Below are 15558 nucleotides of genomic sequence, written 5' to 3'. Positions count from 1 at the left end.
GTTTAGAGGCGACAGATCAGCCCTCAAGAGACGGTCCCGCTCTCGGGAGGGGGGACCCACGGCTCTGGGGCCCGAACCGGGGCTCTCGGCTGCGGCCAAATCCCCGGGATTCAATTAAAAAGCTGGCTCGCGCCGCTGGCGGGGAGGCGAAGCCGGGGGATTTGTATTATGAAGATCGACTCTTCAGAACTGCCCGCCTGGCAGCCCGACCGCGCTCCCGCCGGCCGAGGGGACCCGGCTGCCCCGGGCGGAGCCCCCGGGAGCGGCAGCGGAGCCGCGCCGGGGGCTGCGGGGACCTGTGGAAAGCGCGAGGGGCAGCGGCCCCCGCCTCTCTCGCAGTGTTTTCAGAGAGAGGGGTCAAACCTTCCTCGAGAGAAAAGACCTTATCCCTGGCCATCTTCCTCCTCTAATAAGTTTCCTACGTTTTCCAAGCGCTGCTCGCTGCTCCAAACGCGCTCCAGCCATACACATTGTAAGCACGCTAAAGGCGAGCATCATCGTTCCGCGGGCTGGCAGGGTGCCTATCGTGGCGAGGATAGCGTTTGATGTGCTGTATCTCATGCCACTGCAAGCTAAGAGACAAGCGAACACAGAGTGCCCAGTTACACGGGATTTAATTACAGCGGAATGCATTCTCCATGCTGATTAGGAGCAAAATCAATCGGGGGCTTATTTGCCACAATGAACCAATAAAAACCCAATTTATTAAAGCAATAATCTCAGCCCCAAATGGTCTAAATATTATTGTTTCAATGGCATTGAGGGAGTTCGGAGTAAAAGTGTTAGACAGTGAAGATCGGGGAGCCCTACTCCGTGAATTCAGTAGGAGTTTCTAACCCTGCTCCAGGAGCTCACTTTCTGGCTCAGAGGTCTTGGAAGAAGGGGGCCAAGTTCCTCTGTATCAGGTCCAGGTGTCTGGGTCACTGCAGTACCTACAAGGCAAGATGCTCAGTGGTCCACAGCTGTCTGTGCTGAGGCAAACATGGCAAACAGCTTCCTACCAGGTCTTAAGGATTTCCTGCTTTCCAATGATTTATATGTGCAATTCCTGGAGGAGGGTAGGCCACACAAAGATCCCCAAGCTATAGGCCGACATAAAAGCCTTGTGATATTGTTAGAAAAACACCACATAATGTGCCAAAAATCTCTCTGGTAAGGACGAGGGAGAAAGGGATTCCCTGAGGAGGGTGCTGAGCACCAGGCTGGGGCACGTGGGGAGACCGGGGCACCGTGGTGGTCTCTGTTCCCCTCTCCCACATGAAATCAGCCCCAGCCATGCCACCCCACGGCGTGCAGGCTGCTCCCCTGGGCGCTCGCTGGGAGGCTGGAGGGGTGAGGGTGAGGCAGCGCTGGTGGGCCAGGTCACCCTGGGAACTGCGGGGTCCAGCAGAGCTTAAAGTCTGTGACTCAGGAGATGCTGATTTTGCTTTACAGCTTTCTGTAACTCCAGTCATCTCTGTCCCAAACCGGAGAGGACCTCATTTCCTGCTCAGTGCTGTGCCAGCCACAAGGTCTTTTCATAAGGCTGCCAGGGGTGCCTGGCTGCGGGAAGGACAGTCAGTGTTTGTCACCAGGGAATGAGCTGGCATCATAGCTCTAATCTGAGTCAACAACCTGGCTAGCCCTGAGCATGACTTCATAAATCATGGTATCTAATTGAAAGGCACATGCTTGTATATACAGTGTTGTTCAAAAAGAAAGAAAAAAAATAGAATTTAACAAACACTTTTTTCTTCCCACTAGCCTAATGATCAGTCACCTGATTGTTTCAATTTACATTATTTCATGCAGAGAAAAAAAGCGAAAGTATAAAAACATCTTGTATAGCCATAACAAAAACACAAATGAAAAAATTCATCTCCTAATGAGAGGCTTAGCCTTTTTCTAACACATCCTTAATAATAGGGGAAACAATCTTTAAGTGTTTTTAATTTAAATTGTTTTCATGTTTAATTCACTATTGCTAAATAATATTATTAAGTGTCTATGTATCCATTTAGTGTTGAGGCATATGATATTTCAAAGCAATTGAACCAGTTTTGAAAGGAGAAAGAGTCCTGTACCGTGCCTGCATTCACTGTTTTTTTTAATGTTAGTTAACACACGTATGCTGGACTGCCTTTTTTTCATTCTTCCAGCAGAAATGAAAAGTAAGTCTGGAACAAAAGATCAGTTATGTGCTTTTTGCTTCCCACACCCAAACCTCCTGCTTTATTTTTGTATCCATAGGGTATGTGTGATCTCCTCCCATGAGAGGCAACTCAGCAGCTCGGTCCCCTCTGCCATCTCAGCACTGCCAGTGGAGAAGCCCAGGAGGAGCAGAGCAGTGCCTGAGCAGCAATTTGAATATCCATATTTAACTCTTCAAACAACAGAAGACACTTCAGAACCATGTGTGAGACAAAATGCCATTAAAGTTTCAATCATTAAACCTCTGTTTAGCTGTACTCCAGAAATGAGCAGTTCATAACAAGCGGGGAATACTGATTGACAGTTTGCCATCAGGAGCCCTTAAGTAGGATTTTTCCAGCTATAATGCAGTGTACTCTTCAGTGCTCCCTTTTGCAAGATGCTATTTCAAGTAGAGGAGCATGAGGAAAATTTACATAAAAGCTTTGTATGTAATATGTGATTGCTCTGAAATTAAGAAGCACCAGTTTTCCCCTTATTGTTTCAGAAATGAAGAGTGCACTTTGTTTTCTTGTTTACTTAGTGTGCTCTGTGATCCCTTGATGTGTTTCAAGTGTTTTCTGTCAGCATCACGAGACCTTGCTTACCTGCTAAATTTTATGTGTGAAGTGATTAGTGTTCAAAGTGCCTGAAAAAACCAGCACTAACGATGTCTGACAACTTTTGGGTTTTTTTCTTTTTGCTTTTTCCTCTTAAATAATATTTCATGGTACATTAAATAGGTTATGCCGTCTCTTCTGAGAGACCAAAGCAATGTGTTGCTGCATACTTAATGTTTCACCAAGCAGATAGTTTTTAAAAGGGAAAAAACCCAAAGGCAGCATAGAATCCTTTCCCTTAACCTTGTCTCAGCTTCTCTGTTCAATAAGAAGTGGTAGTAACTTGGAGAAAGATAAAGAAAAATAAATATTATTTCACAATAAACCTCTTAGTGTGTCACTTGTGATCACCAGCAGATATTAGAAATGCTTCTAGTTAAATCCACTGAGCATTATTTCTTCACGAGTTGAAATGTTTTTAGCCAAACTGTTCTCTCGATGTTCGCATCGGATGTACCAGTCAGAGCCAGAGCAGCCCAAGAGAGAAGCAAACAATTAAAACTTTTATGTATTTGATTCTTGATAGACATCCCTACGAGGTAGGTTTTAACGTTTTTTTTTTTTCTTCTTAATTTTTCGTCTTTTTTTTTTTTTTTTTTTTTTCAGTAAGAAGGATAAGCTTGGAGTGCCCAGTCACCGTGGTAACTGCCAGAAAAATTCTCCTGAAGTTTGAAGAGGTCAGCTAACGGGGTCAACAACTCTGGCCTCTCTCTGAGCTGGGCCTGGCAGGCTCCATCCTGCGGTTGGGGTGTTAGCGCAGGCTGAGCCCTGGGAGGTGGACCATTCCAGCTCTGATATAAATTTTTTGAGTCAGTTCACGGCCTGGACTCTCCAGGTGGCCTCCAAAATCGATTGTGACCTTGTGACCCTGTCTAACGGAGGCATAGCATCCAACCTAAGTAAGGATTTAGCCAGGAACGACAGCTTTCCACTGAGTGTTATTGGGGACAGTACAAACAGTTTGGGAAGCAAGGAGGTAGGTATGAGGAGTAGAGGTCATTAAAAGCATATTAAAAAACAATTTTAAAAATCCTTTTTAGTTGAAAGTTTTTATTTGCAGTAGCCATTCCTTAAATAAATCCTTCCTGTAACTATTTTTTTCTTCCTTAATAACTTTGTATCAAGTGCTTCAGTGCAATAATACATGAAAAATTGTCACTTTGCATTTTCCAAACCAAACTAATATTTTATCTACCTCTGGATTTTGAACTTGTAAATGAAGCTGACTGGCATGTGTTAAACCAAATGTCTATGAAGTGGTTTTTTTTCCTTAATATCATACAAACTAGGAGACTGCTTTTTAAAATGGGCTATTTATTTTAGATAGCATTTTCTCTAATATGTGCATTCTTTTTAGATTCAAAAGTCTCTTAATCCCTGTAATCTATTTTTAAACTGGGAAGTTAGGTAACGTTCAGAATAGTGTGGAATGAAAATGTGGGAGTTTCACAGTTTTCCTTTACTGGTTTGCAGTACAAAATAGAAAAGCTACAAAACTAATTATGTATTTTTATTGGAAAAAAACTGATCATGCTAAGATCATATTCATAGAGAACATGATTTTTTTTTTCCTTTAAGATTTTAAGCAACAAACTATGCGAGGGATGGAGGGGCAGTTGTGGATTTCTGATTTTGTTGTTGAATTTAGAAACTTGCCCTTCGAGCAAGTGGATTTGCTCTTGTGTTTTATTCCCACTGCTACAAGACCTCGTGCATTGCTCACATGAGTAATTGGTAATTGTCAGATCCATTGGCCAAGGTCCTGTCTCTTATAGGGTCATCATAATCTGCTCCAGTGGGAGCAGGTTTGAACACCAGGGGTAAGAAATGGGGCTGAATTTTGCCATAAAATAATTTAAGGCCCACACCTGCACATTCAAATATCCATAGTGACACTATTTAATTCTACCCTGAATACTAATAATAGTTTGGTTTTGGTGGTCATTTTAAACAGAGCTCTGCTGAAAAGAATTTATTCCCATTAGGAAGCATGTTGATTCAGGGGAGTGGCTTCTGTGGTTGAGCTTGGGAGGATGAAACTTAGAGCCCTCAATGAGAATCAGAATATTAGCTTGTTTTTCAGGAAAAAAAAATTAAAATAGGACTGTAAATAGCTGGATGGTGAATCTTCAATATTTTCAAAAGCATCTGGGTAATTTTTTATATTTTAAAAAATATATACTTATATCTGCTTTGTATTGTCAACACTCAGGGACCAAGTTCTACCTGACAAACAGGGGATCACTTCTGAAAACAGATAGAACTATTCCACTGGAATTTTCGGACCAGAAATGCCCCAAATTTTCCCTAAAGCCTCCAGCTTGGAATGAGGAATTGTTGGCAGAGGCAACAACAAGGATATCTCAAGAACTTTAACTTGCTGCAAATTCTTTAGTGTTGACTTCTGTAGATCTTATGGAATTTATAATCAGCTGCAAATCTACAAATGTCACTCAGAGTAGATCCTGGTCTTGCATGTTTTGTACCTCTTCACGTTGTTCAGTTCATCCACATCCAAGGATTTGGAGTGCCTAGAGGTGCCTGGGTTAGTAGTAGCTGCAGTGGACAATTCTTCCCCATCAGTGCAGTGAAGCACTCACTCACATTTGACTGCTTGGAAAACTCCCTGAAGTGCAGGCTCTTTGAGTTTCACCAGAGGGATGTATGTGAATGGGCTTAGTGCTGTGTTAGAGATAAACCAGCAGAATCACCAAAGTCTGTGGTGGCTCCCAGCCCCTGCCCTATGCACCACTGATAATACATGAAGCATTTCACTGCAGCTGGTCTGGGGAATTGTATTAAATAGTAATGTCCATAGTCCTCAATTAAAATTCTTTATTAGATGAGTATGTGGCAGTCTGCAAGAAAATCTGAGGTCTGAGGGTAGTCTGCTACCTGAAAGCTCAGAGGATGTTTGCTGTACAGGAATATGTCTCAGGTCATGGGCCATGAGGTGTTGGGAGGTGTTTTGTTAATATTTTCAAATTAAACACATGCCCAGTTAAATGCATGTATTTTATTACTCATACAAACAAACAAAACAACAACAAAATAACTTCAAAATAAGATAAAGAAAATAAAAGTGCTAAATGGACACTGAAGCCTCAGCCTAGTTCATGTCTGCTTGTGTGCAAAGCCTGCATTCCCAGTGTCTGCAGGGCCAAAGAAGCTCAGCTTTAGAGAGCAGCACATTGGTGTGGCCTGGATCAGGGCTGCCAAAGGTCTCTGGGTTCTGGAGGAAGCAGGGAGGGCAAATGAGCACTGGGACCCACAGGTGTGCTGGCAAAAGGTCCTAAACAAGTGCTGCGCTTCCGTCTGCTTTTACTCCTTCCTCTCTGCCTTGAGAGTGTGTGGCTGGTGTCCAGAGGAAAAGTCAAACTAATTCTGATGCCTTTTCCTATTCTGGGTGGACTAATTCAGAGAAAGCACTTATGGCTGCCTTTGTGGAAGGGTTACAATATAGGTTCATACTTTAGGAACTGTAGGAAGTTCTTAATCCTTCCCTGCCTATGGGGCTGTCATTTATAGACCCGCTATTGTCTCATCTTTTATAAGGATGTTTCCTTACATTAAGGTTCTAAGAGCAGCCAGACTTTGCCATTGTTCACAGCTATTTCTGTTTGTGGCTTAATGCACATCTAGTATTCTGTTTATGCTTTCACTGCTCTCCTACGCAGCAGACTGTACCTACACACCAGCTTAGGTGACATCACTCTCAAAGCATTCATTCCTGTGTTTCTTTTTTTTCCTCCTGATTTGTCTGTGCATCTTGATTTTGCATTAGCCTAGTTTATTATAAGTAACCTGATAAAATACATTGGAACTTTATGCATTTAGTTGTCATTTCATCTTCATTTCTTGTTTGATAAACTTGCTTATAAAAAAAGCTTTTAGGTGTTTTTTTTTTTTAATAACAGCAAAACCCCTCTTACAATGTAAGAAGAATGAATTCAGCCATGAGCAGAAGAAATTGAAGCATAGATCATTTTGAATGTGTAAAATTTAGCTTGGTGTTAATGGTGGTTTAATTACTGAATTTTTTTTTTGTTATGGCTATTCATAAAGACATCCATTGTTTTCTGGTTTGATTTATGTCCAGATTAGCCCCCTTCAGAACCTCATTTCTGGCAATCTCAGCAACACGTGAGGGCCTGGCAGCTTGTGCAGACATTGCCATCTTCCCTCACTGCTCCTTCTCCTGAGCTGTTCCACCAGCTCCACAGCCTGCCATTCCTCAGGAGCCCTTACTGATACCTCTCCTCCATCGTCTGCCCCATGGCCCTTCCAGAACCAGGTGCTTTTGTTGAAGTTTTCAAACCAATTTAGAAATAGATACTGAAATAAGGGCAGGTGATGCGGTGGTGGGATGACATTGTGTCACTGCCTTCCTGTCCTGCATGGGAAAATAACAGACCTCCAGAGCTCAGCTCTATAGCAATACAATGAGAATGATAAAAACAACATCTTTGCCAACCACTTATATGTCTGAAAAATTTGATGCAAATTAAAAGCTACTTAGGTTTTGTCAAACCTAACTCTACCCAGCACTTCACCTTCTCCGCCACCCTCTCAGCTGCTCGAGACTTGCCAATAAGCCTTTTAGAGTCACTGCTTTTGCATGGTGTCCTGCAAAATGTGACATTTGGGCTTTTAAACTGCCCTTGTGTCATAACATACATAGCAACACTAATATATCCTTTTTCCACATGCATCCTCACTTTGCTGGAAAAAAAAAAAAATCTCAATTCTGAACAAACTACAAACAGCCTGCTCATGCAGGGTGAGGAGTGCCCGGCAACCTTTGTGTGCTCAAGGCACAGCTTTATCCCGGCCATCAGTGGGACAGTGCACATGGGAACGTGTGATCTATTCCTTCCTCAGCCCCAGTGATGCCTTGCTTTGCAGTTCCTCTCGCTGGTGAGTCGCTCTTGTAATTTCCAGTTATGTAACCCATCTCATTTTGTGAATATGTGAATTTAACAGCTGTCAGTGTCAGCAGCGCCTGGGAGGGGTGTGTGTCTTTTTTTTTTTTTTTTTTTTTTGGCAAGCTGGCATTACTCATCAGTCTCATGGTAGTTTTGTTTGAAAAATGCTTGTGTTAGAAAAAGTGGATTTATCAGCTCAGCACTGTATGGTGCTAGCATGCAGCTCAACAAAAGACAAGTGCTCATTTCAGTAACGCTTGCAGCATTTCATGGGGCCCCCAAATAGGCTGAACAAGGCTTCTCTGGCAACTAACCCCAAGTACAGTGGGAAACTATTAAAGTGGCAGTGTCACTGCTTGGAAAAGGGATTTGGTTTTCTTCCATCATTTATTGCTGTAGGGGGTTTTTTGTTTGTTTGTTTGTTTGTTTGTTTTCTTATTAAAGACTATGAACCGCATTAGGAATTTCCCTGAATACTGGAGAAAAAGGAGGCCTTACTGAAAATTTGTGCTTCTAGAAGTGACTTTTTTCTCTCATGATTTCTTGGAAGATAGATCAAAATGTCAGTCTGCCCTTCCCAAAGTGGATCTGTTTTATGGGGAAAAATAAGATACTTGCAGCTTTTTCAAGTAATACTACAAAGTCAGTGGTACTGCAGCCTTTCAGAGAGAAATCATTCTCTGTTCAAATCAGTTTATTTTCAGAATGATTTGCTGCACTTACACTTTCTTTTGTAGCTGCTCTTCCAGAATGCAAATACAACCTGGAGAGTTTTCTGTATTTAATTGAATGTGTCAGGTGGTTGAAATCATGTTTTAAAACCAGCATTACATACTGCAAATGTGTCAAACCCTTTGTTCACATTTATTTAAAACAAATGTATCTTTCAGTATTTGTTTATTTATTCTCTCTGTTTACATTTCACACAGATGGTAAAGATAAACCAGTGGGTTTAATTTTTGTTGAAAAATTGCCTTTTACGTTTTTAGGTTCTCATAATCCTGGCAAGATTCTACAAACCCCACGTGACAAAGATCACAGGGAAATACTTGAAGAAACCTCTGCCATTAGCTGTGCTGTAAGATTTATAAAAGGTTCAATTTCATAAAATGCAAATTCTGGACTAATTGTTCCTCTGCAAGCCTTAATGGTCTCTGAGCTGCATAGTTAATCTACTACCTGCCTCTACTCACGTATCCAGCAGAATTTAGAGCTGGGTAAAACACGCCTTCACACATCACTTACATCTATTTTAACTTTTCTTTTGACAAGTTCTACTGATTGTGTCCAGACAAATGGATTTGGACTTGCACACTCTTAAAGCTGCACAACAGACAAGCACATCCCCCGTGGGGACACCCACCCACAAAAATGTTTCCATGGGTTCACCTCCCATGCATGGGTGGGCTCCAGATGCTGCCATGGTTGAGGGGCAGGAATGAGTGGATGCAATTCCTGGGTCCTCTTCTGTTTCCCCTTGGAGAGAGGTGGCTACAGGGAGCTGTCTGCTCTCTGCAGGGACACAGGTTATCCACAGCTCCTCAGAGCTGTAGAGGCCAGAAACATGAATGCACTGCAGCATTGTTGTGCCTGCACAATCACCATGCACCCCTGCAGCTGCAGTGTCCTGCAGCCACCTCTGGATACCAGGAGCTCACTGTGATCAACCCTCTGGCCTTCCAACAAAGGTGAAGACAACACTGAGGTAGCAGGTCAGATACTCATATCAGCTTGGTACTCAGAAAACTGGGTACTTGCTGCAGTGTTTGTGAAGTGTGACAAATCAGAGACCCTGGGTCTTTAGTCAGACCAGGCACAGGTCAGGGACTGAAATATTTGTCCCACACCTACCTCAGCAAAGTTGTGGTTGTTGACTTAAGTGACAACAGAATTGAGAGGACTGGGATGTCTCAGCCCAAAGTCCCTTAAGCCTTGGCTTGATGGGTGAGATCTTGAACACAGCCAGAGCCAATGACATTAAAGGCTTTATAAAAGCAACAGTGCCAGTTTAAAATCAACCTCCCACATTACCAGCAGCCTCAGCAGGTGTAACATGATCCAGGTAGCCCAAGCCAGTGAGTAAACAAACTGCTGCTTTCTGAATGAGCTGCACCAGAGAAATGCTTCTAACTGGGAATTACAGTGGCTATTTGCACTAAATGAGTTGTGCAAATGAACAGGCTCCTATGATTCTAATTCTTATTCCCCACAGGTTTTTCTCTCTACACCCAAAATGAAGTAGGGAAAAAGTTGTAGGGAAAAAATTCCTTGATAAGCCTGGAAAGTTTAGTGGGATTGGGCCTGATCTAGCTGCTTGAACTTCAGTGGGGTCTGTTGCTGGGTTTCCCTAAGTTAGAGAAAACAATCCTGCTGCTTCCAAACTGCCAAGTCAGTCAGAGGAATTTAATATTGTCCCTAAAGAACCGCTCTGCTGCTCTTCTGCTGGGTTCCCAGTTCCATTTCCAGTAAGCAGTATTAACTTAGGGGCTTTTTACTTGGCTACAACATTGCCCATTTTTTTTCTCCTTCAGCTCCAGCTCTTAAACCTTCATAGAGCCTTGCTGTGTAGGCCAGCTGAGCAGAGGCTGAATACACCATTTTAGATCCTCTCGGTGTTACTGCCTGGCTCCCCAACTGGAGAAGTGCACAAAAGCAAAGGAGGTGGATCTGTCCAAGTAGAGCCTGGACCGTGACAAGTCTCATGGGCTTGGCAGGGTCTAAGACTCACTGTGGAGTCCTTGGAATGTGCAGACTGAGGGTGCACCACACTGAGGATCCAGCAGCCCAGCTCTGCTCCAGCGTTTCTGCCTCCCAGTCTGGGTTCCATCCTGCCCCAGAGAGCCTCTCCCCCCTCCCCTGCCCACACTCCACTTATTCATGAGTTATGATAACATATAAGCAGCTTAGAGAATTCTTATCAGAATAAGTTGAACACAATGCAACATTTAACTCTTAATGACAGCCACCTCTGACTGTGAGTGACATGTTATAAATTATGTTTGAACTGGATTTTTTTTTTTCTTCAGAGGCAGATATTCCCTCTGCCACCCAGTCAGCCCTGTAACGTTGCACTTGTGGCCTTAATCCCACTTGGATGTGTGCCCTGCTGCCTCCACTTTCCGTCACTTGGGTACTTTAGTATTCTTGAACAAGTGAACAATCTTTGTTTCTGTACCTTATTAGGCCAAAGACCATAGCAGCGAGTGATGGCATCAGCAGGCCCTGCAGGCAGGATTCTCTGCAGACACAGCCAACCTCCAACAAACCCCTTTTTATCCTCCTGTTTCTAGGAAGAATTATGATGGTGGTGCCCTGCTGTTGATCAGTCAAATCTGTGGTAGGCCTAGAGATAAGTCCTGTAAGTGTGGTGTACTGTAAAACAGCGGCTCCCATTCATTAGTAGCTTGTGTGTAATAAACCACCCAAAGGAGGGGGGTGGGGAGGGAGAGGGACGAGCAGCTGCAGTGTGCAGGAACAAACAACACAACTCATTCTTGGGAGCCAAAACTTTCTAATTTGCTGCTGGGCTGCTGGGAGCACTCAAATTCTTTCTGATAATATGCTCGTGCCCTCAGTGTCTCTCCTGGTGTTTCCCAAGTCCTGCTCTCTCGAGGTCCCCGAGTCTGGGATAGTTTCACTTTGAACCCAAAACACAGAGGGGAGCTGAGTGGGGAGGAGGGGAACACATCAGTGCCCAGTGTTTGCAGATTCCGGCATAAGAAATCCTGGACTCCCAATGGTTCCGCTGGGAATGGCTGGTGCATGGATCTGCTCCTGCAGTGAGTAAACAAAGCATCACATGGGCTGAGAGCAAGCAGGAGACAGGGAGCAAACCCAGGGCTATCTGGGCATGCTTGAGGACAGAGCATCTCAGATGTGTTACTGACTTACAGCCCACTGGAATATTTAGGAACCTCTGTCTCCCAAGAGGTAAAAACCTCAAACAAACCTCAAATGAGTAATAGCTGAAAAATTATTTGGCTTAATCTGTTCCAGTTTTTTTCACAAGTTCTGGTAAATCTTTATAGCTTGTAGGCAGGTGAATTTAAATGCAGTCTGCTAAATATAATGTAAGATGTTGCATGTGTTGAGACACAAGTAGTTCCTAATATTTGCATAGCTGTGAATACATTGGTGCTTTTGGATCTCAGCCTTGGACCTTCCAACTGCCTGTGGAATATTTCAGACCAGGATGTGAAATTATTGAGCATTGCACAACTGCTCTCATAGACCAGGCCTTTGTGCTGCTGTTTGTATTATCACAGGAAAATGAAATGATTTTCAGATAGCTGCTGCTCTGGAGGAGTGCTGTACCCTCATAGAAGATGACAGTGGCTGCTTTTTCCAGGGATGTACCAGGCTGTGATGGTGCTTGGACAGTCTCCTAACATTTGTATAGACAAGGGTTACTTTAATGGCAAATTCAGGCTTGGGCCAAAATGCAAGCACTCTTTATATAGACAAGGCAAAATCGCAGATTTGAGGTTTTCCACACTGCTGGAGGAGATCCATCTCCCTCCTCTCTAGGAGGAGCTGTGCTGTGAGTTTTAAGCTCTGAAATGAGAGGGGCTTCTGCCTGTCTGCTGCTTGGTAAAGTTACCCAGTGGGCTGAGATGAAAACACCCTGAAGAGCATCCACAAAACAGTGTTAACTAAACCTGGGCACAAAATGTTTTTGTTTTGTTTTTTATTCTTCTGAAAGTTCAGGTAGTACAGCTTAGGTAGTTCTGATTGTGGCATTTTGGCATTTTGAACAAAGTCAAAATATCTTGACATTTTGGTTTTCCTTCCCCAGACTTAGGTAGGTAGGTAAGTTGATAGCTTTATAACAAAAATTGGCTGCTCACTGCCCATTCCCAGCATAGAACCTGACCTCTCTATGCTGTTTCCAGGATTTTCAACTAGAACTGCAACAAGGAGCATTTTATGGGAATCTCTCCATGACTTTTCAAAGCAAATTGCAAAGGTAACACCTCTGGTAATTGCTGCACTGTGTAAGTAGAGGAGAGACCCATCAATTGGAAAACTCCAGCACTGGTCAGACTGCCCTGCTCCCAGACAGCTGGCAGCACACAGCAGGTACCTACCTGTGGTCCTGCTGTCAGCAGGTTTGAAGTTATAGATGAGACCAGCAAACTGAGTGAATGTTCTGGGTAGCTATGAAACCGAGGGGTGGAGGGTTTTGTTTCAGAGGGTTTCAGCCCCATCTCCAGCACAAGCAAAGCCATGTAATCCTTTCTTTTGCAATTAGAGCTGAAAAATAGCCCCGGGCCAGAGCACTTGCACAAGGAGCAATTAGACAAGCTAGACACTGGGAAAAGCTAAAAATAGCAGATAATCTGCCTCCACAAAAATACCTTGAATCATTAGAAAAGGACATTTTATGAATTTCCTGGGAATCATTTAGTACTTTAATATGTTCACAGTGTTCTGCCTGAAGGGGCTATATTCCAACTGCTGCTTGGCAGAGGTAAGCATGAGTAACATGACTCTCTTCTTACACTTCAGACATTGAGAAAACCCGAGTAAGTCCTGAGATTTTCATACCTAGCCAATCAAATCTGAGGCAATGAGTTGATTCATATTGAACTCAGAAAAAAAAAAATATGCCCTACTGCTCTTTTAAGAGAAAAATTCTAATAGTTTTGGGGAAAAATGACTTATTTTTGGTTATTTAATGGCTCAGCCCAGTCTTCTTCGAAAAAGAATGTATGAATCAGTGATATTCCTCTATTAGCTGAATCCAAACTATTATAAAATAGATTATTTTAGAAAGTATATTATTTGAAAAAAGGATGGCAATTGCTGACTTATTTTGCAGCACTCCTGAGCTGGATGAAATGTATAAACAAAGAAACCTAACTACAGCTGAATATTTTTAGTCCTTTGCAGGACTACATATGACGCTATTTAATTAAGAATGCCTCAAAAAGGATGATTTGACTGTTTCTGGTTAAGCTTCCAATGCAGGCTTTAAAAATGTAACAAAATTCAGACCTGAGACTTGTGGGCAACAAACCAGAATTACCCATTTGCTAATACATGTGAGAAAGGGGTTGCAGGTTGCTACAACATTTTGGGGATTTTTTTTTTGCTGGACACTTGTGTAATACTGTTTGAAAAATGTCGTGACCATTAAATCACATTCTGTTCTGTCTTTATTTACAGGAGACAATTCAAGAGGAAAAAAGCTATAATATGAAACAGCAAATTGTGAGCATCTGTGCACACAGCCCTATGTGTCCTGGTACCACTGCTGGCACACTGGCTCTCAGAGGACTTTCAGTGATGGGTGACAGCTTTGGGTTCCTGTCCCTCTGTTTCTGTGTGGGGCCTCCTGTTTATTCCCAGAGCTGCTCGTCCCCATCCCAGCGGAACGCGCTGCAGCACTGCCAGCACCCCACCAGCCTCATGGCAGGGCTGTGATACTGGAATTCCAGGAGCTCTTTCCCCACTGCTCTTGGGGCAGCAGCGATTTTGGTGGCGAAGGGGCTGTGTGGGGTCTCGGGGTGCGGGAGGCACCGTCAGTGCTGGAGCTCCTGCGGGAGCTGGGCCCGAGGGGTCTGTGCAGGAGTTAATCCATGTCTGTGCTGTGCATCCAAACTGGGGCTGTTTGCTCCCCCAGCTGCTGCCATGACTGGGGCTGGGGAGGGCAGCTCTGGGGCTGGAATTGCCGGGATCCAGCCCGTCCCTTCGGCATCCCCCGGCTTCTGAAACCGCATAAAGTTTCTCCTAAATGTGAATTTAAAACGCTTTCAAATTGACAACCTCCTTTTAAATAAAAACATTTATGTTAAGCAAAAGGGATGTTTGCTTTTACAAATAAATGGAATTATGGTTCTAAGATCTGACTTAATCCTGAAGTTCTTAGACTGCACAGTAAGTAGAAAAGAAAGAGGATTGCTTGGAGGAGCAGGGGTTAGCAGGATCAGGCTCCATGTTACATCTTCTTGCTTATTTTCCTTCTGGCATTTAACATACCTTTCTCAGAACTACCAATGGCTATTTATAACAAAGGCAAAATAACTTCACATCTATTACCTAATTGAAAATAACGAGGGATGGTACAGAGTGTGCCCATCCAGCTTTCCTGCTGGAAAAAATGTGAGGATTCCTAAACAAACAAAAACTGCTCCCCCTCCAAATGTATTCTTATGCTAAAGTCATGTCCTTTTGAAATTAATTTCAGGACTTTTCTCAAATGCATTGTAATTCTTTGTTCTTTTTCTACACAGTTTTCTTTGTGAAAATGTATTTAAAAATCTGCATTGAGGTTTCAAAGGGTCTGAAGGAAGACATTTACAGAGTAATAATGCCATTTGTAATTGTTATATTTCTGAAAATGGAATTACTGATCAGACAACATTAAAATACTTTTGTATTATTTTCTTGTGTGGCTTCATGACATTTGTATATTTCCAACTGTGATTTTGGTACCTGTGTAGCCAGGTTAATAAGGAAAATAAGATCATAAGTTTTATTATTACTCCATCCAAGTCAATCTGTTTTCTTACCTCACCTCTGGTCTCAGTACTCTCTGAATTCAGGAATTTGGTTTGAAGTACCTGTATTACAGCTGGGAGATTTCATATTCAGGACAGTTGAAGCTGAAAGAAGCCTGGGCAAGAAGAGAGATTTGTTTAGTAGATGCATTCAAATTAGTCTCTGCCAAAGAGTAAAATGAAGACTGAATGAAATTTATTGTGGCAATGTCTCTTTTGGGGACTGCAGAAAAACGTCTGCACAGAATTGGACCTGCAATTCCCTGTCCCCTCATCCCTCCCAGCACCTCCTATGGTTCCCTCTGTCCCACAGAACAAGGGAATGGCTTTCTGCCAGCTCAG

The 15558-nt window shown here is 43.1% G+C and overlaps 1 non-coding gene across 8 annotated transcripts in view; it reads left to right on the top strand.

The window, feature by feature from the left end:
• The window catches only part of LOC107208924, a 268455-nt gene extending 253357 nt beyond the window's left edge, over window positions 1-15098 (top strand). For 4 of the 8 annotated variants that reach the window (XR_001523371.2, XR_001523374.3, XR_001523373.2 and 1 more), the window contains 3 exons: window positions 2230-2395; window positions 3396-13184; window positions 13883-15098. This is a non-coding gene — a transcript (SRY-box transcription factor 2). The remainder of the gene's footprint in view (window positions 1-2229; window positions 2396-3395; window positions 13185-13882) is intronic. The other 4 variants (XR_004498699.1, XR_004498701.1, XR_004498700.1 and 1 more) reach the window with 4 other exon arrangements.
• The last annotated feature ends 460 nt before the right edge of the window (window positions 15099-15558 follow it).

Source organism: Parus major, chromosome 9 (genome assembly GCF_001522545.3).
Source record: "Parus major isolate Abel chromosome 9, Parus_major1.1, whole genome shotgun sequence".
NCBI classification, from domain to species: domain Eukaryota; kingdom Metazoa; phylum Chordata; class Aves; order Passeriformes; family Paridae; genus Parus; species Parus major.
The sequence above is the reverse complement of the archived record's forward strand: the minus strand, read 5'-3'. Positions and strand labels throughout refer to the sequence as shown.